The sequence below is a fragment of the Aptenodytes patagonicus genome, chromosome Z, assembly GCF_965638725.1.
Source record: "Aptenodytes patagonicus chromosome Z, bAptPat1.pri.cur, whole genome shotgun sequence".
NCBI lineage: Eukaryota > Metazoa > Chordata > Aves > Sphenisciformes > Spheniscidae > Aptenodytes > Aptenodytes patagonicus.
In genome coordinates this window covers 18,636,771-18,662,968 of record NC_134982.1, presented here as the reverse complement: position 1 = coordinate 18,662,968, position 26,198 = coordinate 18,636,771, and positions in this window count along the sequence as shown.

The window sequence follows — 26,198 nt, the reverse complement described above, 5'->3', positions numbered from 1 at the left end:
GAGCTCCACATGAATACATGCCTGCATCCTCAGCAGGAATAAAGCAGGAGAAATTACAGCAAATTAAAAACAGTCTTAGAACAAGCCACCAAAATTAACCAGAATTAACCAAATGAGCAGCATGTTCCCCATAGCTGTAGAATAACCTTGTACACCTATGGTTTCTTCTGAAGAAGAATGTTCATCCTCCACACACAACTTGCAAATGGTGATAAACCTCCATTCACCATAGCCAGGTTTCTGCCAAGTACTCCTCTTTCCTTCATTCCTGCCTTTAGTTCAGCATTTTATTTAAATAGTCCATCACAGGATTAATGTTTTTGAAAATAATGTTTACCATATTATAAGGCCATTTTTTCTTCCATTTCAAGAGTGGATTTTTTAAAGACAGTAGATGTGTTTACTGCCACCAGAAATCATGTGAAATCTCTGGACATTATCCTCCATTCATGGCTCTCTTCCCACCTCCCTGGATTACACCATAGTGTAACAACTGCTACAGAACAAAAGAACTTGTCCTGCTCACTTAACAAGTTTAATTTCAGAATATCAAATCTTTTTTTTTGACTCAATCAAGATCATTTCTGTATGTGGTGCTAATGATATCTTTGGAGGTGGCTGAAATTGAATTGTATTTGATTTTGTCACTTGAACTGAAATGGTATGCCCGATAAACCAGAAATTTCATGATCTATGGATTGAAATCTGGATTTAATTCCTCAGCCCACTTTTTGATTAGATAATGAAAACCACAGAGGGATGGGTTTAGCACTATTCTTTAGTTCTCCATTTCACTCCATAATCTGTCATTCCACACTAGACTAGACTAGACTAGAGTAGACTATACAATAAAACCTTTCTATAAAAAATAGAAAGACCTATCCATCTATAAAAGGCTTTACTTTTCCTCGCTAATCCAATAGACTCACTAGGTTCTTTTGCCAGAACTATGTACCGGTGTGACTGTCTACACAAAGGAGTGGCGATATTGTCTGCGTTTGCAAGGCATCTGTGAGTACTCCATCACACACTAATTTTCCAACCACAGGGGTACCTCAGCACAGGCAGACTCAAGCTGCTGCTACAGCCAAGTTGCAGCACACGCGGTGGTCTGGTTGGTAGCCTTAGGACCTCAACATGCAAAGTAGCATACTCAGTAATACAGTGATTTACACAGTCCTTACAGACAGGTGAGCCATACTAGTTCTTGTTTTGTTTTTATATTTATATATTTATGTAGTGTTGCCCGTAGACTAGGAAAAGCCATAAGATGCAAAGGTCTCATAGCACTGCTTATTGCTTACCTACCCTAATGTTACCTATACAGCATCTCAGACTCAACTTAACAGGAACCAGCTGTGTCGGAGCATAGTGATAACTTGGCCCTCAGTAGTTCCCTGTGGAGTGCTGAGCCATTGATGTACTCCCAATCAATTCCTACACAGTTACAGTTCAGTGAGCTATTTAAAGAAAAAGATGACTGTGTAAAGCAAGAGGGATATTCAAAGAGAACAGACTGAGAAATAAAGAACTAAAAGCAAGGCAAAACCTGAACTATTGGAGATAGACGTGGCACAGAGAAGGTGGGGAAAAAGAGGGAGGAAAAAAAAGTGTGCAAGACAAAATTTTGTGGTGCAAATCCTCAGATAAATGAGAGAGATTCACATCAGCAGCATTATTCAATATTTCTAATACTTTTATTGTGGAAAAGCACTTAAATTCTTTAGTATAAGTTCCAATTTCTCTGCCTATGCACATGTGCAAAACTTAACTCACCAGGATAAGCCAAATGGCCAGGAGGACCATTGGAAGAAATATACAGTAAGTTTCAGTGATTCAAATAATATAGCTAATCTTTCCAGTGAGGACTTCTGATAGTACTTTAATGACTATATTATAAATGTAGTGTGTTCTGGTGATTACTGAGCTTAAATATCTCAGTCAGTCAAAAGAAATACAAAATGCAAGAGATATTCGGATAGAATACTATTAAAATCTCTGTTGATTATTTCTATTTCAATGTAACTATAACATGCAGTTAACTTCTTGTCCTTGGACTGTTTTTTAGCATATTTCTTAAGCATGTATTTTTAAATGATTTGCAGAATCAAAATATACTTTTCAAAACATATATTACCATAATTATTTCCATTCTCTCAATACCATTTCCAGGGTTAACTAGAAAAGCAAGCTAAGGCCAGGGTTCTTTGCCAAAATTCAATGCCTGAAAATAGAAATATAACATATTTTCAAACAAAAATAATTTTATTTTTTCCTCATGTAAACTGAAATTTATTTTCATTTATTAAGAATATTCATGGGATAAGCTTTTGGTCTTCTTTCCTTCCCTCCTGATATTAACACTTACAAGTATTTAACTTAATTAGCTGCAGCTTTACAAATCCAAGCAGCTTAGCAACTTCTCTTAACCAAATCAATGAACAGTCACTTTCAGAAACTGCTTTTACAGATCACAGTGAAATTCTAACTCCCCAGTGCCGAAATGTAATAACACACAACATATATTTTTGTTGCCACAAAAAGAAAAAGCATGAAGAGCTGAAGATGGAAAGCAAAAAAAAAAAAATTGTGGAAATGCAGTTGAAATGAACATGTCTTAAATATCCATAGGTTTTGAACTGTTTTTTAAAATGTCCAAATGGCAGCTCCCGTAAGTCACAGCCTTTTCAAAACATTCGGGTTCCAGGTTGAAGAGGTTCTGACAGCAGTGCTAAAAGAAAGGATGTGAGTTCAAGGTCTTAATACTGCTGCTTATGAGAAAAAAGCATTCTCTTCCAGAAATCTTTAGTTTAACAGAACCCATTCTATATACGCTAAAATAGAGCCAAAGTTCAATTTAAAGTGCTGTTGCACACTTTACCAAAGCTCTTGACTTCAGAATTTTTTTCTCAACCGGGCTTACAAATCCTGTATCTGTTGACCTTCAGAACATGGTACAAGACCATTTATTCTCTGAGCTTTTTGCTTTTGTGTGTGTCTGAACGAGGTGAGGAAAGAGGAAGGAAGAATCGTCTGGGGAAGTCACTGGTGTTTAAGACAGATGACATGGACAAAAAACATTCAGCCGAAACTGCTGGAGAAAGACAGGCAGAATGCAATTAGTCGAATGCTATTAGCAAGACTACAATAAAATGGGCTAATTTTTTCTCATTTACACTGGTTTATAGCAAGTACGCAATAATAATATTGCCTATATTTGGAGGGAAGAAACAAATTTCCATTCCTGATTGCAGCTGCGATTTAAAGTCTTCAGTTTCCATAGTTGGCTTGAATTGCTGCTCACGAAGTGAAATGCTTGTAATACATTTTGAAAAATATTAACCATTACAAATTGATTGGCCCAGTATCTTGCTAGTATAGTTAGACATAGCAGAGTGACTGAAGCATTCAGTATTAGTGTCAATTAGGATTTCTTTGCTTAAGTCAACTCCTCTGAAACTCCTCTGAAAAAAAGAATAGAGAATATTCTTTATCTAATATGTAGGGCTTCGTCATAATCATGATCCTGAATTTTAATTACCTTTAAAATAAGAAATTAATAGCACAAAATTACTTCAAGAATACTGGAGGCATACAGTATAAAATCAAGCACCAAATTTCTGACAGGCCTTTGCTTTGAATGAGACTACAGCTTGAAAGGGCCACAGACTTCTATACTGTGTTCAATTATGTCAAATAATGGTTTAAAAATTTGCACTTTTATCTCTGCTATGAAAAGAGAATTAAAAGTTAAATATTGATAATTATGCTAAATATATATAAAACTTATTTGAGTACATTCTGATGTATTGTCAGAGAATATTCAATCTGATGCAAAAACTGAAGGAAAAATATTTTATTGTCTTAAATTACAATAACATTTTCGCTTCTTGTCATTTGACTCTGGTTGTCTCTTGAGGTTCTTCCTGGAGGCTATGACCCACGATTCAAAATAAAATCAAGCTTCCTATAAAGCACTTGTTTCAAAGAACCTGTTTCCCTGTAATCATATGGCTTTCAGAAGATAACTTGAGTTGTCACACCTTGAATTTCACGGGCTTAAACTGCATTTTAAAAATATGCAGATGTATATTACATGTACTTGGCCTTTTAGGGTGCGGTAGGAGGATATGTAAGTAGTTGAAATTGAATTGTTCCAAGGCAGCACCAACTATTAAGAAAGCTGCATTCCTTTAAAGCACATAAACAATTAAGTAAGAAAGAGAAGCAATGTGAATTAGTAACATTGTAGTTCTTTCATTGACATCATAAATGGCTCCTTTGAATGTTTTGATGTTGTTTTGACATAGAAATCTTACTACACATTGACACATTTTTCTATTTGCAGTTGCTTTGTGTAGTATTCTTTGTGTGCCAAATCATGGTAAAAGGTTGACATTATAAGAGCTAAAATTTTGTATCTTCTCTTGCTCCTACCTATCCATATCCATTAGGGCCTGATCCTACAGATGCTTACAAATAAGAACAATTCTGTGATACTCTTTGAGAATGTCTCACATATGTAAATTTAAGTGACTGGGGATTGAAACCTGAGCTTGTATTAATGAAAAAATTAGCTTCCAATTTTTGAGGTCTGGAATCATCCAAATGCTCAAAAAGAAGTATGATTCATTTGTCATATAAATTAGCTTTGTAACTGAAAACACTTTTACATGAGAAACTAATTCTCTTACATACATATTGTATGTAACACCACCATATTTCTGAATTGCTGAAGAAGGAATGATAATTTGGCAAAGTCTTGGTATTCAGTTTCCTTGAAATACTAAAACTTTTGGCGCAGATTTACATGGGAGCTAACTGCACCGTAGCCCCCTTGATCATTTTTGTGTATTTCCACAAAACCTGATACATGCATGGATGCACATCCCCTGTTTAGAGCAGTACGGCATTAGTCCCTGATACTTCACTCCACTGTTTATGATGGAGTGGAGCAATATCTGTAGCGTCATGGAATTCCAAAGATTTTCAAAGCAAGTATCATGGAGTAACACAAACTTTGCCATGAAAGAACATCTGGAGATCCAACCTTATGCAGTACTACTGTCAACGGTAGTTCAGGTTACTCATGGTTTTCTCTAGCTGAATCTCGTAAAAACTACCAGATAGAAACTCCACTGTCTCCCTAGGTAAATTCCTTAGTGAAAAAGCCACTGTTGCCCTTTGTTCTTGCCATTTTCCACTACAAGAAGAACTTGGTTCTGCCACTGGGAACCTTCTGGGTAGCACTAAAAAGCTATTAGCTTTCTCTTCAGCCTTCTCTTCACCAGATTAAGCAAACCCAGCTGCTTAAAACCCTCACCCCACAGGCCCTTAGCCCTGTTGGAAGCCCTCCGCTGGATCCCCTCCATTTTCCAAAACACTTCTTGAACTGGGAGCCCCAAAAGTGGACACAGTATTCCAGGTGTGGCCTCATCAGTGCTGAACAGAGGAGGACAGCACCTACCTTCAGTCTGCTAGCTACACTTCTCCTGACACAGTCCAGTGTGCAGTTTTCCTTATCCATGCAATTTGCCATACAAGTGATTACCATACAAATCCTTCTTGTCCTACTGGATCTGTAGATGGGGGTCCAAAGAAATATCTAACAATTTCTCTTGAATCCATATTGTAGGCCTACTTTAAATGAATAAATTTAATAACCCCCCCCAGGAAAGGCAGTGATTGAGGTTTATTTAAAATTTGTGTTAAAATAATAGACTTATAAAGCTTAAGTCCAAAGGGACTAATAGATCATTTGGACTGACCTCCTATATGTCAGAGGCTAATAATTTTCACTCAGTGATATATTCTGGCCACTATCACAGAAGTCTCCTTGTTAACAGGGTTGCTCCCTTTTAACTGGTTGATGAAGAAGGGTAAAAACAAGCCACACTTACACCTAGGAAGACAAGAGAAAAAGAAAGAAAGAAAATAAAAAGAAGAAAAGCAGGGTTGATCACTCGGGAAATGAACAGGGGCCTTGCAAGCAGACAGTAAAAACTCCTGCTGAGAGGAACTCGGAGACTTTTTCCTTTTCTCGCTCTTCCTTTGAGGAAAGAGGATCCAGCCTATCTCAAAGAGAGGATAAAGAGAGACCCACAAGGTCAGAAAGCCTAAAAACAGAAACTGTGAGTGGGAAGCTCAGCTGACTGCTGGAGAATGAAAAAGGAGTGATTATCCCTGTTTGCTGTGATACTAGGTATGAGCCTAAAAATTTTTATTCAGCTGAAGCATAAATTCTAATTATAATGAACAATTGCTTATACCACTGACAAAGAAATGACAGAATTGTGTGTTATTTCATTAAAAATGCATCAAGAAAACAGGATCAAAAATCAAGGTGAAATTCTATACAGAAGTAAAAAGAGATATGGAATATTTCTAGAAACACTGTTTTCCTTGCTCTTACTAGAATAGTCTTATTTTGTTTCCAGAAGTAGGTACCTTTCATCACCGCCATGTGGTCGAAGGCCCTTGGGAAAAGGCCAATTGTAGAACTATTGTGCCAGGACTGATAGGGAAGACTCATGTAAACTGGACTCAGTTAAATTTCTAATACAAGTCTGTACTTAGCTTATAAATACAACTTTAAATTCCTCTAAACTGAAACACCATTTGGTGCAAAAGACAGAAAACCACATGGGATGGACCATGAGAGTTGACAAAGTAAATGTCAGATGTCTCTTTTGCCAAAGCCATTTTGTGAAATAAATTTTCATCATTATCCTAGATGACTAAATCTAATATAAACACTTTTTTTCCCTATTTCAGGTATGTGGTTCATAACAACCTATAGTTGCTTTGTGATATTATTAGTTGCTTGAGATCAAATCTCACAATAGCTAGGAACTGCACTGAGTATCTAAGATGCTCTTACAGTCAGCACATTTTACAAACAATAAACTACACTAAAAGGTTGAATTCGTGATCTTTTAATAGATTTCAGTTTTGTGTAGAACAACTGTATTTTGTTCTTAAAATATTCCTTCTTTCCATGGTCTAAGTATAAACATATTTGCTAGAGCAATCTGTCTCTGTTTATTTACAGATACACACAGCTTTATGTGTGAAATCATAAAATAACTAGATGCACTTATTGACTTATCTTTTTTGCGCAGAGATTGAGCAGTCTGGCTTTTCTAAGAGACTGGCAGTCCTCACAACCAGTCCTGGTACTGCTTTGATTTTCACTGGTGCACAGCTGCCTTTAAAAAGTGATCTTGATGTAATATGACAGGTATGAAAGCATGAAGAAAAAGGTTCCAATAGTGATTTTCTGAAATTCTAAAGCTCAACAGAGAGAAAGAGAGAGAGAGCTCTATGATTCAACACTGGCAGAGGCTGGATGTTGTATCCTGTGACTGTACAGCTACACGTGGAAGTGGCTAATGACCAGCGTTGGATTGCTGGTTGAGTGTTGTCCCCTGTTAATGAAATATATATTGAAAACAAATAAAACCGTTTTGACTTAGAAAACAATAGTTACAGACATTTAAAGACATGGTAACCTTCCAAGTGTTTTGAAGAGAAAAAAAAATACTTAGTGATCAGAAGAATGAATATGTGTCATAGGATCCCTTAAAGACTGGACTGGAGGATTGTGCACTCCAAACTCAATGAGACCATGAATATTTGAATGCTGTTATCACTCAAAGAAGAATCAGTAAAGAAATGCAGGTATTCACTCCATTCACTTGTGTATAGAATGATTGACAATCTGCATATCTAAATGAACTATAAGGTTCAGAGTCTAAAGTTTTTCACATTGTATATATGGTTTTACATCTAAAAACACTTCTTTTACATAGGTAAGTAGAGAGAAGAGTAGGGAAGCAGATGAACCCTCTAGCTTTTGCATAAACAAATGGAATGTGCTTTTCTTCTGCCATCTGTGTTTGTCTCAAGATGGTAAGCGGGTCATCTGTTTTGGGTTGTAAGTAAATAGTTCAGCACATTTTTTAATTGATGTTAAGAGTGAATTCAAGGCAACAGACTGAGAGGTTGATCTATTTCTTTGTAACAATGATTGGTAAAAAATGAGATTTCCAGATTTCTCTGGACTGTGGATTCAGATGATGGGCTGTGTCTCTATTTAAATGTACATAATGGCTTGGAAGCTGAAAATGACTAATAGCTGATAATGGCATCAGAAAGTGTGTTCTGGTGGCCACAATCAGCCAGGAAATCTTTCTTGCATGAATCATGCTAACGAGGATAAACTTGAATACTTATGGTTTCTATGTTTAGTGGTGTCAGATTAAATAACCAAACAATCCCCCAGCCCGCTCCCAAACACTTTTTTCTCGTGTGTAAATGTGTGACAGGTCTGTTTCAGAGCTCTGTTTCTAAAGCACTGATTTGTAAGTTTTCAAAACTTTGAAACATTCTTCTTGATAAATGCTAAAATGATATGTCAAACCAAACGTTTAAAAAAATATATTAGCATATGCACTAAATGATCATTTAGACCTGTTTCACGCAAGAATGCATCAACTATATGATGTGTGTCTTGAAGTAATAAAAGATAGTTTCATCCATCTCATTGTCACTATGGTATGTTTCTTCAAGAACTGCCTCTAAAAATCTGCATGTCCTGACCAGCTTCAGAATATTCCTGATTTCTTTGAACCAATTTGAAAAATTAAGAAATCGATGTCTGTCCCTTTTTCTAGCCATGAAATTTTCTCTTTTATTCCCTAATTAATAAAAAAATTATCAAAGAAATACTAACCTATTTCTTCCTTTAATTCATGTGAGAGACTAACATTTCAGAGACAATCCAAAAGACCAGTAGCTAGGCAATTTTTCAGGGCTTATGAGTTATTATATGAAGTGAAATCATCAAAATTCCATAAAATTTGAAATTTGGAAACATGGGCAAATAGCAATTATGATCCAAAAATTTTTCCTAGCCCTGAGAGTAAGTGATCCCCAGCTTTGGCTCAGTCTCAGTGGCAGCAATGTTTTAACATCACAGATCCCAGAAATGCTGAATTCTTAGTCTGAACTGGACTACCAGTAACACTGCTTGAGAACCATGCTCGAGATTTGGAAAAAAATCAGTGAACCCATGACGAGGGCAGAGCATCAGTGAATCTCCTTTATTTAATTAACCATTGCAGAGGGAAATTTCAGATAACCTTTACATTTATATCTTTACAATGAACAATATTCTTGGCCTCAAGTATATAAACCTGCAGACCTGCAAAATCAAACCATAACACAGCAGTATGTCTTATGTATAGCAAAGCTATTTTTGGCCAACCATCTACTTTAAAACCCTTCTTCATTTTTTAATTTTTCTCCTTCTCAATCTCTGCGCAGTTGCATTCATGACAACCAATTCACGTGACATTACAGATGGAGACAAACAAAAATAGTCATTTTAACATTCTAGAATTTCCCCGAAATATTTCTGAGAGGGTCACAATAATGTACATCAATACATATACAAAATAAATGATTGTGTGGGGTGCTAGAAAGGTTTTCCTGGCATAAGTGTTTACTGACCTACATAATTCATGAACAGTGAAGAATAGGACCATTGCAGCAAAATGAAGACAGCATTGAATACTACAAAACTTCATAATGTGTCTGTTGCAAGCTTAGCTTTTCAGACAATCGAATAGATTTTGTTCAAAGCTTAGAAAGTACAAGGTCAACCAGATAATTAAAATGAATATACAATAAACAGATACATTCATGCCCTGTACTGAAATTCATACAGAACTTCATTGGGTTAAGTGGTAGGTCCAGCTGTGTGAAAAACATCAGCATTTGGCCCCCTGCCACAAGTCATTTTAGAAACATCTCTATTATTTTTCCAAAGGCTGCCAGGGTAGTCCACAATACAGTGCCAAATGATCCGCCTTTTCCACTTCATGTTGTGCACCAGATGTTGATACTTTTACAGACATTAGGTACCCTTTATTCCATAAGGATATAGTTTCACAGCAATGTGGCCCTTAGTGATCTTTGTGCATCTATTTATTCCAGATAATGTCTAAAGAATCGAACTTTCTAATTAACTTCTCAGATAACAAATTGCTGTATTTGGTTGCTGCGACTGAAGAGTCTGCCTGTATTAAGGCGTTAGTAACATATTAGTAAAAACCCCAAGCTGATTACTGTTATTAAAAGAACATGGTCCGGCTATATTTCTCCTTAATGTATCTTTACATTGTAGTAGAATAAAGGCGGTTATTTGAAAATAGTTTGGGGATCAACCATGCCAATTCAGTTATCACCCCAAAGTGTTTGTCTGCCAACAGGTATGGTCTCAGTCAGCAGCAAATAATAAACTATATTAAATTAGCCTGTTTAGCAGTTTGAATTATGCATAATTTTAATGTACAGATTATTGTAACAGGTATATATATGTATAGTGACAGCCACATGCTAGACTGAAGAATGTCAAAGAATATCAAATTGACAACACAGATAAGGGGGAGTTTTACATTTTGTTTAACAGAGAGTTGTTTACTAACTGGTTAAGGGGGGCTCTGGGAAGAGAGACTACTTCATCAATATGGAAAGGAAAGAACCTTATGCTAATTAAAAGCCAGTCTCCTAATAAAAGAGTGAATTTAGGGGGAGATTCAGAAAGAAAGATTAAATAGGCCCTATTTTTTTTCTAGATCACCTAGAAAACCTGAAAAAATAGTTTGGCTGTAAGAGCATCTTTGGCTAGGATGCTCTTCTAAGACCCTTTGCTAAGACAGGAGCTCCATGCAAAGGTTGTTGCCAGGCTTGTCAGAAAGAAAACAGCAAGTCAGCTGACTGACAGAAAAAGGGATCTTCTGATCTAATCTTTGTGTAAGTTATGTACAATTTCCCTTTACCTTCATTTATGTCTTTTCTAAAAAAAATATAACTTTGTTATTCTGAATATGATAAATGAATAGTTTTATGTACTCAGCTTTTGTTACGTTAACTGGAATTCAAGGTAACTGAGTAACGGTTACCAGCAAGCATTCCTTGACTTAAATGCAGCAAATTCAGGTGCTGGGACACCTGAGACACCATAACAAGTGCCTTAGCTCCTCCGCTTATCATCCACTCTAAGAGAGTGAGTGCTTCTTTGAGATGCATGAACCAAGTGCAGGGAAAGCAGTACCAGAGTTAATAGACAGAGGGCAGAAATGTCTTGAAATGACTGTTGATGAAATTAAAGGCTGTCTGGCATGCAGTAAGATATTGGGGTACATGACTGAACTACAAGAGTCACAGGAAGAATGTCATAGTAACAGTCCTTGTGAAATTTTTTCCCCACTACTTCTAAGCAAAACTTGGTTTGTTTTACTAATAATCTGATCAAGGTTGATTTAAAAGCTTCAGAAATCAATGGAGGTTTTTCCCTTGACTGTAGTGCACTTAAAATCTGTATCATCAAAAGTGGTAAAATGTATGCAGCAAAGTTAGAGAGATAGTATCTTCACAGGCAAGACCTGAAGGAGCAGAAATGTTATTTAATCTGATGTTCTACCTTTCAATGATCCAGAGTTAAGATGTGTTTGATGGAAGTGTACCCAGCAGAAAGCCATATCTTCTGGATCTGAAAACATCAAAACATAGAGGTTTTGCCATAGCAATTAGTGAAGGCAATAATTTCAACTTCAAATTTGTCTAAATTAACATTTATCTACTAGGCAGTTCTCGGAGTGTTCTGAGAAGATCAGCAATTCTTCATCAGCAACGTCAAAACCATCTTTAAGAAATAAGCATTTATTTTAGAAATATGGATCCTAGTTCATAGACACATGAATAAGGTATATACTTCAGACCTCTGGAAATAGAAGTTTCCAGCTTGTAAATATACTAGACTTCTTAGCTTAAGCAAAATGATGATTAAGTACAATCTATGGGTGCAAATACAATGTTTCCTATTAATAAATAAAATACCTGGCCCTGAAAGGTAAATGGTATCTCATATTCGTTAATAAAATGCTCTATTATCACTCCATTGCATAAAGATGATTTTTTGTAGTGAAGGGGTCAGAAGATCCGACATTCCAAAGGTGAAAGCCTTTCAAGCTTTCAGATAAAGCATGTTCAACAAGCCTTCTAACATGATCACAAGACTATTTTCTTTCTATCCCTAACTTGTTTTGTTTATTATCTGAGCAGGTGTTTTGTAACAATTAGAGGTTCTGTTGCAACCTTATCTGAGAGAGGTAAGCAAATAGAGCAAGTACACTATCAATTCATAGAGGATATTTTTTCTCTTTTAGAAGGACCATCTGGTAACTCAAAAGAAAATGTAGCTGAATGCTTCATACTTTTCTCTGAATAGAGTGACAGAATTAGTGCCACCCCTCTGGAAGTATTAGTGTTATATTAAGTGGGTTTTCTGTACCTTTGTTTCTTTTGTGGGTCTAGAAGAGCACTTTGACATTTCACCATATGCACAGTGTATTACGTATCAAGGAAGCAGTGGATATTACCGAAGGGTTTTAGCTGGTTTTGTTTTTCAAAAGGGAAGATAGTTTTGCTGATGCTGGTTTCTTTCGCAGAGGTTTACCAATATGTTCTTTTATTCTCCTTTTGTCTTGGAACAAAACCTAAATTTCATATCTCAGTGCAAATTAATTCTTTGGCACCACTAGCCTAGAAAGCCCTTTGGGGCCAGCTATTTACAGCAGTGCCATTTTACAAGCATTGCAATCATGGATATATGACTAGGTAAACTGATAAATGGTAGTAGCTGTAAGAAGATTGAATATTTTTTGCTCTTTACATGGCACATATGTTTTGCACAAGTATTGCCTCATCTTTCTTTGTTTCTACTCTTCATCATTGCAGAACTGATTAATTAATTGATTGATTGATTGTGCCAATTCATAGCAATCTTTTTATTCACAGTGGACTGCACTGTCTTGCCAGGAGAAGCAAAACAGCACTCCATGGTTGGTACTCCATGTAGGATTCCTGGAATACCCCAGGACACCTCTGTGGGGTTTCTTTTGGGGCAGGTGCTTGAACTGTAAAATCACCAAAACTTTCTGGCTGGAAGGGACCTTGGGAGGACTTCTGGTCCCACCTCCTGCCTAAAGCAAGGTCAATACTGAATTCAGACCAGGTTGTTTAGGGCTTTGTCTAGTCTGGTCTTGAAAACTCCATGGATGGAGGTTCCCCAGCCACTCTGGAGATTTGTTCCAACATGTAAGGTGGCAGGACATGAACTTCATCCTCCGTGGAGGGATTCCACTGGAAATACATATTCATCTATTCAGACATCATTTGCTGGCTCTAGGAAATCCTCCTTTCCAGCAGACTAAGACCAGTAGCTTGCAGTGCTATGGTTCTTGATACTGAATTCTGCAGGGATGATGAGCTCCATCATTAGAAATATACTGATTTTCTCTGATAATTCTCCATCCTTTCCTTACAGGATTTTTTTTTTTCCATACAGGCAATAGTATATATTTGCAAGATTATAGTTGCACAACCTAAACAGTTTTTCTCCCTCCCCACAAAAATATATGGTGTCAGAATTTTCTCAGAGTGGATCAGCTCTTCTCTGTGTCTCTGAAATATGTGTGTGTAGGACAAAAAATTAAGAATGCCACAGACTGAGTTTGAATGGATGTTATCATCTGTGCCTGACCATCCAGATGATATTGGTAACCTGAGTTTTTATTTTGTTACAGGTGGAATGCAATTCAGTTGGAGATTACCTTGATTGGAGACAAAGTAGAAAATTAAGAACTTCAGGATCTGTTTCTCCAATCCTGATTCATTCCACATAACACTAGGAATTAACTGAGCAGTTTGACTGAATAACCTACACATCCTGATCTCCACCTATAGCCAATGGAAAGATATGAACACCAGTAGAAAATTATTTATGTAGGCTTAAAAATGACCTCTAGAAGATAAGGGTGATTATTGTTCAAAACTGAGGACCCCTATTAAGTGTGATGAATGAATGCTGCAGCTGAATCAGTTTATCCCTTCCACTGTCGAGTCAAAAGTTGTCTCCTATGATGCACCAGCGGTGATGTGAGCTGATAACGCATCATTATTCAGGAGAAAACTGCTTTTTGCAATGGAAGATATAACTCTTCAAGGAACCCAGCCTGTAAGCTCAGGCTAAAATTTCCTCAATACTATGTGCTCAGACAAAAAATACAGCTGGCTGGTTTATTGGAATGAAATGTTTGGCATCAGTTCAGTAAATAACATGCCAATTTTGTTTGAGCTGATCCAAAACAAAATATTTGTTTTGAATTTGTTCATGGAGAAAATTGTCAAAATTGAGTTTAGTCTGCAAGAGAAATCAAACAAAAATGATCAATTTATTTAGACTTCTGATTCAGCAAACCTTCAGCCTGGTTCTTGGAGCACTGTTCTGTTTTTCAGTTCTGTTGTAATCCCTCATCATTGTTACAAATCAGACCTGAGGCTCTACCTAGAAAATCTCAGGTTGTGTACACAGAAAAACAAGACTATGCGCAGCAGCCATACATGACCATGCGCCTGCTTCATCTACAGTACAGCTATGTGCCAGAAATAGCAACTGGATGTAGTTATCCAGGGGAGTGTTTCCATCAAAGACCATCCTTTCTCTGCTGTATTTCTGTGCCTCCTTTACAAAACAGCTTCCAACCTGTACGACAGAAGCGGGGTCTTAAAGGCAGCAGCTCTGTTTCACTTAAATCCATCTTTTTTTCACCCAGAACACTGACATGTAGAATATATGTCAGAAGTCTTTTGCAATAAGCACTTGGTATATGTCATATATATTTGAAACTTTAGATCATCACAGATCTCAGCATCAGAACATCACCTCCCATATCAAGCCAAAAAGGCTCCTTCTTTCACATGTTGTTGACAAAAATAAGCATAAGCAGTATGTATGTGTTTTTAAAGAGCCGTGCACCCATTCCTTTCCCAGAAAATAAATTAAAATCCAGCTAAACAAAACATTATAGTGAATAGCCAGTTCACCCACTGGAGAAAGGTGACAATATTATTAAATTGGTAAATAGACTAGAATGAAATAGAACAGCATATAATAGTTTATTCTATGGATGTCATTGTTGACATGTGTTTAATACTATGGGAAATCTCAGGAACATATTTAAACAACGTTAAGGCAGAAATTCTCAAGGAAAAAAATTCCATATATGTCCTAATATCTGCTACCTCCCCCAGCAGATAAACCAATAAAATAAAAAATGGGTTTTACACACACATTCCATTTTGCAGCATTCCTCTCTGATGTTGTGTCCTTAATGGCCAAAACAATGCAAATTAATTTCTTATTCCTTTCCACAGCTAGAGAAGTGTTAAGTAGTCGTCTTTATTTTTCTCATAAATATATAAACTTCTCATGTTGAAATAGCCATTTAAAAGAGGAATACTCTGGATTTAACTGGGAAAAAAAAATCTCATCCTTTGCAATAAAAAAAAAAAGGAAGGGGGTCTTGTATTAGAAGCCCCAACCTAGTAAAATCCCATTCTCTAACTATGATGCACTGCTCGTTTTCTGTATTGTCATCCTCCTGAAAATAGAAACTTTATGTTTAATTGATTTATTTGTAATGATTCTGGCTCAGGGAAGAGTCTCTTTGAAGCTGATTGATTACTGCAACAAGCTTAAGATTTCATACCACAACAACCCTTTTTGTACTAATAAACAGTGGGACAATAAAGCTCTGGGGCATGGTGTTTCCCTTCACATTAAAGTGAGGATTTGCAACATAAGTATGTGAGGGACATAGTTTATGTGCTCCCAAGAAGCAGACATAATGAACTATTTCTTTTAATGGCAGATTATCCCTGTTTCTATTTCCTGGAGTGAAGACCTTGCAAATTGATGTATCTGTCCTCTGAGGTTTTCAGAGAGGCATTATGGCATTTTAAAATATTAATATGAGAGTACATTTAGCTGAAAGTAGCTAGTCTGGTAGTCTCTTGTGGCTGCCATACAGGTCACCAGAGACCTCCTGTCTCTCAAGGCAAATGATTTACTCTAAGTGTATCATTAAGATATACTTTTTTTGGAATTTATGATAGCGCTTTCTTACAAAGTTATACCTTTTCTATAAAAATTTAAGCATTTTTATGCTATTTTCTCCCTTCACTCACTGTTCCTTAAAAACCTGGTCAGTGTCACGGGCAAATTGAAAGTGCCACCCCCTGCACTGCAGTAGCGGGTCTGTGTTGAACACTGATTAGCTAGGACTGGATGTCACATCTTGTTATAACTTTACATAGCTGAAAAATTTCCTAGGAGATTTGAAAAGAACTGCAATTATTCCTCCAATGGAGAGAGAAAGAAAGAAAGAAAGAAAGAAAGAAAGAAAGAAAGAAAGAAAGAAAGAAAGAAAGAAAGAAAGAAAGAAAGAAAGAAAGAAAGAAAGAAAGAAAGAAAGAAAGAAAGAAAGAAAGAAAGAAAGAAAGAAAGAAAGAAAGAAAGAAAGAAAGAAAGAAAGAAAGAAAGAAAGAAAGAAAGAAAGAAAGAAAGAAAGAAAGAAAGAAAAAGAGAGAGAGAGAGAGAAAGGAGAAAGATAAATGCAATAAATGTCTAGATGCAAGAAATGGAAAAATATTAATCAAAAACATAGGTACCAACAGATCAGCTCAAGAAGTTTTCTATTGTGGAAAACCTAATAGTCGATATATGGTAATGTTTTTTTCACATTTTCTAGATGACAGATGATACCAAGGATGAATTTATGACCTTCAGAACTTCTAGAGGACTGTCATCGGCTCAGCTTAGTGTTATTAAAAAAAGTCAAGAAAGTAGACAGATCTCATTTCTATTTGCTGAAAGCGTATGGGATTTTGTACTTTCACATTCATGTATAAACACACACACACACACACACACACACACACACAGTCTTTTGCCTTTTCACAGGTGGCAAAGAGCGTGTGGTTCTTCCCACAGATCTGTTCTCTGGACATCACGGAGATAGTTAAGGATGTGAAGTCTTCCCAATGAGCTTGTTTTCTGGAGGCCAGCTAAAATCAGTGTTCACCTTCACCAGTGCAGGATCATGACCTGGAAGATTAGAGGAGCTAACTTAACCACTGGTCTTTGTTTTCTGTCTTGAATTATTTAAGCCTAAACTGATCTAAAGCAAAGTAGCACTCTAATATATTAGCTGAAAGTGCAGTTTTTCTATATTTATAGTACCACATTTGAAGCATACCTGGCAGATTTCTCCTCCATTTCATTAGTTCTATTGTGGTTTAGTCACATACAGAAGGAGAGATATACAGAGTTTATACTTGAATTTGAGCAAGAAACTGAAGCCTCAGAGAGGGTGTAGCGAGTTCAGTGGTACAGCATAGCGCTTGCGCATACAATGAATCTCCAAGAAAACCATCAAAACATCAATTAAATATTTTTTTAAAATCCTTCCATTTCTAGCGTAGTTTAAAACCATGTTCATAACCTGGGACAGACCCTAAAAATGTTGAGAAAGAGCACAGTCCCCTTAGCTTCAAGTGGTTCCTGTCAGCTGACATTTTGGTCCCAGGTATGTGTGTCACACTTTTACTGCCCACTTACTTAAGTGCTAGTATCCTCTTCAGCATGTGCAGTGGAGAGCAGCAGATGGGCCTGTGTTAAAGACAGAAGACCCTGGGGTGTCTGCATGCAGGAGAAATGCGTCCATGTGGCTTCATAGCAAGGCATTAGATAGCTGCCACCTGCTCCTTTGTACCACCACAAGGGCTAGCAATCCGCTGCAGAAGAGGATGGAGAGGCAAGTGGGGAATAGTTACAGCCAGCCATCCTAGATGATGCATTCCCTTTCCAAAGCTGTGGGATTTTAGATAGCTGTACAGTTAATGCCAAGTCAACATTCACTTCAAATCCCTTGAACCGCACTGGTGGAGCTCGCCACGGGCACAGCTGTGGCCGCACGCCCGCCGGCGTTTCGGTACCGGAGGCAGAGGTGGCACAGCACAAGCAGCCCTAGTCTCACAGAGGGGCAGCATGTGGAACCACGTGCTGGTTTCCCGCTGGTTCTCCCCAGCGTACAGCCCACCTGTGCTTGGCTTCATGTGCTTTCTCATCTGTACATAAGGCAGATTGCATGGCCTTTCACATCTATAGAGGGAAACTGAATAAATTTTTAGAACTGTCTGCTTTGAGATCTAAAACAAGGTCAATGTTAATTTTAAGTTAATCTACAGTAAATTATTTCCTGTTTTCAGTTATCATCTTTACATTCATGTGTGTAAACAATGAGATACAATTTATACACTTAAAATAATTGACCAGGGAATTTTTTTTCTTAATACTTTTAGCTATTAATTCTGATATGGTGTCAAAACTCTTATGAAAAAATAGAATAGTGTCTAAAAAATCATGTCCACAAACTGAAGAGGAAAATGAATAGATATTTAAAAATAGATTTTTGGCCCAAAATTTTAAATTTCTGAAATATTTCAATTTTTTAGAGAAATTGGTTGGTCTTTTTTGCTTTTAGTTTTACATTATTCTGACCCTTCTAGTTTTTCAAGAAACAAAGATTTTCCATTTTCTCAGTGGCAAAACGTATTAAAGAAATAAAAAACACTTCACAGAAATAGGGGGGGAGGGGAAGAGAAAGACAAGGAAAATAAAAGGTGCAAAAAACCTCAAAGAAAGGCTGGAGTACTGAATAATGACCAAACCCAATTTATTCATACAGTCAAAATTTTCACAAAAAATATCAGATAAAGCAAAAATAATGAACTAGCTGAGCTTTACAGAATGATTTGCCAGCTTTCTAATTTTTGAGCAATTCCATTGATACAAAAGTATTTCAGATAGCTAAATAACATTTCAGACAAGCGTGATTTATAACGGCCTTCAGAGGAACTGTAAGAGACAGAGTATTTAATTTCTCAGATTGTTTTATACTTAATCTCATTTGCCTAGACACATCTGTATTTCTGTGTTAATTCAAATGGTTGGAATAGACCAGCAAGGACTGTAAGTGTAATAGAAAGTCCTGAATAATACAGGCAGCCCTACCCTTTCATTTACCCTTGTTCAGTTGTTTGTCAGAAACATTTCAGAGAATGGCATTATTAAATACCTTAACTAGCTAAGTATACTTCCATTTTCTATAGCTAAAGAATCCACATCATCACAAGTGTAAAGACTACTTCTGTGATTCTTTTCTTCCAGTTGTCATGTACATTTTTTTTGCAGGTTTTTTGATTACGGAAAGAAACAGTCTGTTCCAAATTTGGCTAATGGCATATATATGTTTTATACGTAAGTATATAAAACCTGATGATCTTGTTACTGAACAGCAAATCACAAGGAGGTTCTGGTAGCAAACATTACAAATAATTTTATCTTTCCCTATTTTGTCTATGTCAATTGTGAATACAAATAACCGTGTTTAATTCCACATTTAAATTGGGGAAGGAAGAGGATATCTTAAGCAGTCTCCTTAAATATGATATGGGAAAAAGTAACAGTGACAGCTCCTGCAATGATAAGTGTGAGTGCTCCACTTACAGAACAGATAATACAGGGATCTTGTCAACTGTAGCATGTGGGACAGCAGCATCAGAGTGCATCCAGGCTCTTCTTGGTACAGTGAGGGAGCACTTGTATCTTCCCCTGTCTGTTGAGTGTGATATTGAAGGGATTTTTATCAACAATCAGTTCCAATAAGTTAAGCACTTTACTTTCCTAAAAACTAATCTTAAATGCACCTTTAAATTGAACTTTAGGCAGAAGGTTGAACGCTAACGTTTAAAAAGAAAAAGTAAATACGAGAGCATTGAGAATTAAAGGGACTCTTAAAACTTCTTTTTGTTGTTTATTCTCCTCATGTTTCCTAAATACTAGCAATAAAAGTAGTTATGTCTGAGGATAGTGGTCTTTTCTTAAGGACTATATTTGATATTCAAGAAGAAAAAGCAAACCATTTTTTATTCACTTATAATGGAAACTGTGCCTGTGTACATATCAAAACCATTTGGTCTTCATTAAATCCTAATCAGTTGCTATTGTTTATCAAAGGAATGGAGATGTTCAATACCTTTAAAAATCTGCTCCTTCAACATCAGTCCTATCTTGCATCTGCCCATGCAGGTCTGCTACCAGTTTAGTCCGAAAATGATGGTGCTGTTGCAGGACTGGCGGCTGCTTGTGCCATTTCTCAGGTGGAGCAGTCAGCTACTTCTGGGAGCTCTGCATGTCCACCTAAGAGCTACACCTGGTCCTTAGATGAGATCAGTCAAGTCTTTACTTATAGGCTAGGGGTTTTATAATGGAAATATTGTATGTTTGACAAGTCATCTTTAGTTCAAACATACGTTACTTGTTAGTGCTCCCTCAGTAAAAGAATAATTCCCTCTATTGGAATAGTAAGTGTGTAAAGCTCCAGAGATTTCAATATTCAAGAGGTCAGCGTCAGGGCTGGATTAATCACCCAGTTTCAGTTATCTTAAAGTGATATAACCAGTAAAAAATATCTGTTTGTTCTCTTTGATGGTCAATGGGGAGACTCAAGGATCCAAAGGGCAATCTATCCGGGTATCTTTGGCACTGATGTTATGAAAGATGAACCTCTGTCCAGGCATACCAATTTCTATGGTGACTGTCAAAGAAAGCTGGAGAACTACCTTAGATCAAATTGCAGCAACTAAAGTTAGGTAGGATGAAGCTCAGTCTTGCTATCATAATGATGTCTTTTGACCTTAAACCTCTGCAGGTGGGTTTTTGCAAGTATGTTTCAGTTGCCAGTTTTACCTTCCTTAGAGAAAATCCCTGCAGAATATAGGTCAACACTCCATGTTGAAATGAGACTCCCACTAACTTCAACAGAGAAGAATATGACTGTATATATTTTACTGGTGCAATAATCAACAGCTGATTTTTTTAAAAATACGTATTTAAACTTCCCTTAACGATAAGGAGATACTAAATACATGGCCCATGAGACACATATGTACCTATTTCCAAAGTTATAGCTGGCCCTGGAAATCAATTTTCAAGCCTTGAGTCTATCATTTCAAATATATCAATCAAAATCTGCTCTAGATTTAGTTGTGGTCAGTGCAATTGCTCTTATTTTGCACCAAGACATGACAGAAGAATCAGTTAATCTCACTGTTATATGCCTGCATATTCTCACATTGTACAAAATGGAATTTCCCAACACAGCTATTTATAGTTTGTTCTTACTTATAACAAAAGCACTTTTCTCATTATATATCTAAAATTAATTTTTAATATTATGAGATAGTGAAAATTGTGATATGGGTGTATTGAATATAGGATCCGTCGCACCTATGCACTTGACATGCAAATTGTCTGAAAGGGACATAAGTCATTTTTAATAAATGTGGGGAAAAGGTCTGAGGTGAAATGAGGTTGGTGGTCAGGGCTCAGATTCTAATAAGATAAATTAAGGCTACTCACTCAGCTAACACTCGGTGCAGTTGTCAGCAGTCTTGGTTTTAAAAAGAAAAGAAGATCGAAGGAAAGATTTAAAGATGAATGAGCTATGTAGGCTAAAATACCCTCTCCTTTCAGTAGACAGTGATTCTGTAGGGTCAAAGTTGAGGAGTGATGGGAAGAGTATTAAGAAATCTAGCAATTTAGAATGGGGATATATTCTCACAGGCATTAATTACATCTTCAGAAGGCATAAATTTGGATTCAAAAGGCCTACTTTTTCTGGACATTAGAAGATAATCTGGCCTGATCCTTGAACCTAACTCTGGATTTTCAAGTTTCCAAATTTCTGTAGACAGAAATTATCCTGTACAGTCCTGTAACCCATTCTCATGCAGATGTCCACATCACTTCAGAGAGTTACAGACATGAAAGGACCATAGAACAGGGCCTTTAATTTTCAGATAGCATATTTGATAAATTATACAGCTGAATCCATACTGTTAATTCTCTAGAGTGATGTTTATAGAGTAGCTGGTATAACATACATAGAGCACTGTAAATAGGTCAGGTTTTATTGTTTATTTTAACAAATGGATAGGGTTGCATTAGCATTGGGGAAAATGTATAAATATTGATTTGAAAACCTGGCGTGCACAATAAAAGAGCAACCCTTGTAACCCTTTTAGAGAAACCCAGCCATAAATAAAGTTCATCTCCATTTTTTCAACAAAACAATTAATACATAATTCATCCCAAAAGTATTATCATCCCTGTTGTTACCAATAGCAACTGAAGTATCCTAACAGTGCTAACACTACCCTGTGAAGATTATATTTATTTGTATATCTGAAGAAGGGATGTAATGGTATATACTGCAACAACATTTTATTTGTGGTGGAATCTATAAGGGTAACTTTTAATAGTTCTGCCTGGGCTGAGTGCTAAAGGATGCAGCTGACAAATGTTTGTATTATTCTGACCATGGTGAAAACAAAATCAATAAATGCATTTTTGGAACTAAGGAAACAGTTATGTATCGTCTTAGGTCATGTCTTGTTCATTTACTTTATATCTTCCTGTATGCAGAAAGCTCTGTCCAAGAATATTAATGGTATACAGCTGTATATAATTAAAGCCTTTTTTTCATTAAGTAAACTTTGTTTAAGTAGGATATTAACTGGTTGACTACAGCACATTTATATTCACAATGAACAAAACTATCCAAAAGTTTAGGAGATTAATTTCATTTTGGATGGACACCAGACATTATCTAAACCTTCTGCTCTGAGAATTGGGTTTGAAATCTCACAAGTAAGGCTTTTAGTTATATTACCAGTACTGTCCTGCTCTACTAGGACTAAATGCAAGTAAAAGATAGCTAACACCTCATTGCACACTGTGGAAAAAGAAGAAGAATACATGGAATGTTTTTCAAAGCTCCTTCCCAGCCATGAGTAGCAAATTGTTTAGATGGGTTTCAGGTACCTGACGTATCACAGCCCAGGGGAGAATAACAAAGAGAACAGCAACCACATTTAGTAAATCTTCAGGGCCACCAACTGGCTATTACATATGGATGGCAGTATGTGTTGGTTGGAAGACAAGAAGCCAACAGAGAGATACTAAAAGAGAAATATTAGATACAGATAGGGTAAAAGCAAAACTTTGTAATGATTGGATGCCCTAGCATCATTTCACATAATTCGACATTTTGATTGATAACATTTTTAAAATAGTAAATTGTGATGCAAAAAGCTGCTACTAACGTTTGAAAAGGAAGAATTTCTTCACTGAAATGCTATTTTGTTTTAGCAAAAGATATTTGGGAAATAGTTCTTTAATAAAGCCTTTTCGACTTTGTTGAACAAAGGTTTCAATACCTGGCTGCATTTTATGTTCTGCTTATTTTATAACTAAAAGTTCAAATTCAGACCAAGTAAATCAGAATTTGCTTTTCAGCTATCACAAAACAGATGAGAACAACATTTACTACCCAGTGAACCTCAAAATGTCAAACTGGGTATAATAGGAGGTTTTTCATCCCTGCATTCACCAAACTCTAAACAACTGTATGCTCTGTTTCAATGGATCCTTGTAGTACTTTCATACCTTACACAGAAACAGAAGGACATGTCAAAAGGACAGATGATTCCCTCAGGAAAAGCTTTACATTTAATAAAACAAGTACCATTTTGACATTTTTAGGGTGAGGAGATATTAGCACACTTCTATGCAAGCACATATTGATAATCTCACATTCTGGATAGTTAACTAAAGAAGAAGTAACAATTAAGTGTGTTAAAAACAGAATGTGATGAAGTTACAGCTTTAGATTAAATCTTTTAAAAGTTCAGCATAACCCCATGATTGAAGTGTTGAAATATTGACACAGAAATATACAATAAAGTTTGGAACTGAATCTTGACTGTATCCTTTTCAGCTTATACCTTGAGAAAATATCCTTTAAAATAGTAAATATTTTAAAATGTAGTTGGACTGCAACCCGTTTCATTTGTTTAGAAATATAAATATTAGATTTGGCTTGACTTTATGGAGATCTACAAACCTTAAGATTGAAGAAGAATTGAACAAGAATACTGTTTCTATATAACAAACTGTGCATATTTGAAATATAGTTGTCTGGAATCTGAGATAATTCCAAGCCTACGGTAATAAAAACTTTTCAGTGACACATGAGATTTTATTTTAAATTAGTTTATTTTTTCTTATCTCTAATACTTGAACTTGAGTAGTTTGCAGTGTAAAAATAAATAGTGCAATTTCCGGCATATGTATCCCATATCCTAAATAATGATTAAAAAAAAATCCTGAAAGTTCTACTCTTATTCATTAAATAACTTGATTTTTTTCGTTATTTTTAAACAGAACACTGAACAGAATATGTAAACCAAATACATTTGTACCTAAGACGTGATGCAAGTTATGGAACTAGCTATTCATGCCTTGAAAATCACCTCTAGAGTGGGATGAGGTTGCTTGCTTTTAGCCTATGAGGAAATGAATAATAAATAAAAATCTTTTTGAAACATGGGATAGTTTCTTTTTATGCATAAACAAAGGCTGAAGAATTTCTCCCAAGATTACTTTACTTCAGAGAAGAATGAAATTAATTAAGAGGGAACTGAAAATAGATATAAAAAACAAAATTGTGTTTCAGTCTTAAATATTGTTAAAAATGTCTATAAAATCCTTGACAAAATGGAGTACTTGATTCAAGATGAATGAATTTCAAGAGTTTGAAAGATTCATTGTATCTGGAGTATCTAAAGAAGACTCCTCCTAGACAGGAGAGCTTTTCTCAGAGAGATACCTGAACTCTCACATCATCTGCTGCTTGTTTTTGGAAGAGTTCCTGTGGTCATATTTCCAAAGGAGAGCTATATAAGTAAAAAACAATATCATTCTTCTCACCACTAGATGGTCTTTCCTCTAAAAAGCACTCTGTTCATTACCAGTACAATTCTCCCCCTCTTTTTAAATTCCTTTTAAAAAAATGTTTCTACCTTCCATTAAAACAATATAATTCTCCCTGTGGTGCTGTACTTACAGTCTTCTGACCTATGCTGCCTAAATGGTGATATGAGAGACAAACAGCTTTAAAAACAGTATTCCTTCCCTACCAGAACAGGAGTTATCTCTGAGATCCTTCTGAACCCTCATATCTAGAGCAGTTCAGTAACTTCATGTTCTCTGTCCTTGTTGTGGTGGTATAGGGGGAACTTCAATGCTCCAAAAGAGCCCAGTTCAGGCAACCTGATCCCCTAGACAAAGTATGAAACATGTGCTTTCCATCAAAGCTTTAATTTTGCAGTCATGCACCATGATTTTCCCTTTTCTTGAAGCAGTGACTGGATAGTCCCCTTCTCCTTGAGAAAGGCACAGAAGTATGATTCCTCTGTCCCCATTACAGAAACCATCACTGGATTTCCCTCTAGGAGAAATTTCAGAGTACTGCATTTACCTTCCCATAAACATTTTATTTCCCTGGAAGTTCACTGGATTTTTAGTACCTAAATTTTTAGGAAGAAGTCAGATATTCAGAATTGCTTTCTCTTCCTTGCAGGACTGCCATACTGAACACATATCTCCAAAATGTCCTGCAAGTCATTATTGGTCTTCTGTATTTGAATTATATGCACAGTTTGCAACAGGAAAAAAATGATCCTCTCCCTGTTTTGATAACAGATATATTGTTAAAATTCAGCCTAGAAGCAAAAGGATAAAATTGAGAAAACATATAATTAAAACAAAGAGATATTCTCAAGATGCAAGGTCTGTCAGATATGTAAAAGACTCTCTCTAGTGATGCGATGGAATGATTTGAATAATTTAAAACTGATCTTGAGGGAACATAGGAAGATTATATCATGGAGAATGATACAAAGAGATAGTTAAATGACATTATAGGTCTTCCCATCTCAAATTTCTCTTTGTTTAATCGGCCGATTCTTATTCAGCCATTGCTGTGAGAGTTTTGCATGATTAAGGTCAAAATTTAGCCCCATAGTTCATCCTGGTCATTCACAATGACAACATGATACCATTATCATGGTTCATCTTGAGGGCGCTCACAAGGCATGAGCGGGACAACCAGGGGATCCGGCCTAGCCAGCACGGATTCATGAAAGGCAGGTCCTGCTTGACCAACCTGATCTCCTTCTATGACCAGGTGACCTGCCTAGTGGATGAGGGAAAGGCTGTGGATGTGGTCTACCTGGACTTCAGTAAGGCCTTTGACACCGTCTCCCACAGCATTCTCCTAGAGAAGCTGGCGGCTCACGGCTTAGACAAGTGTACTCTGCGCTGG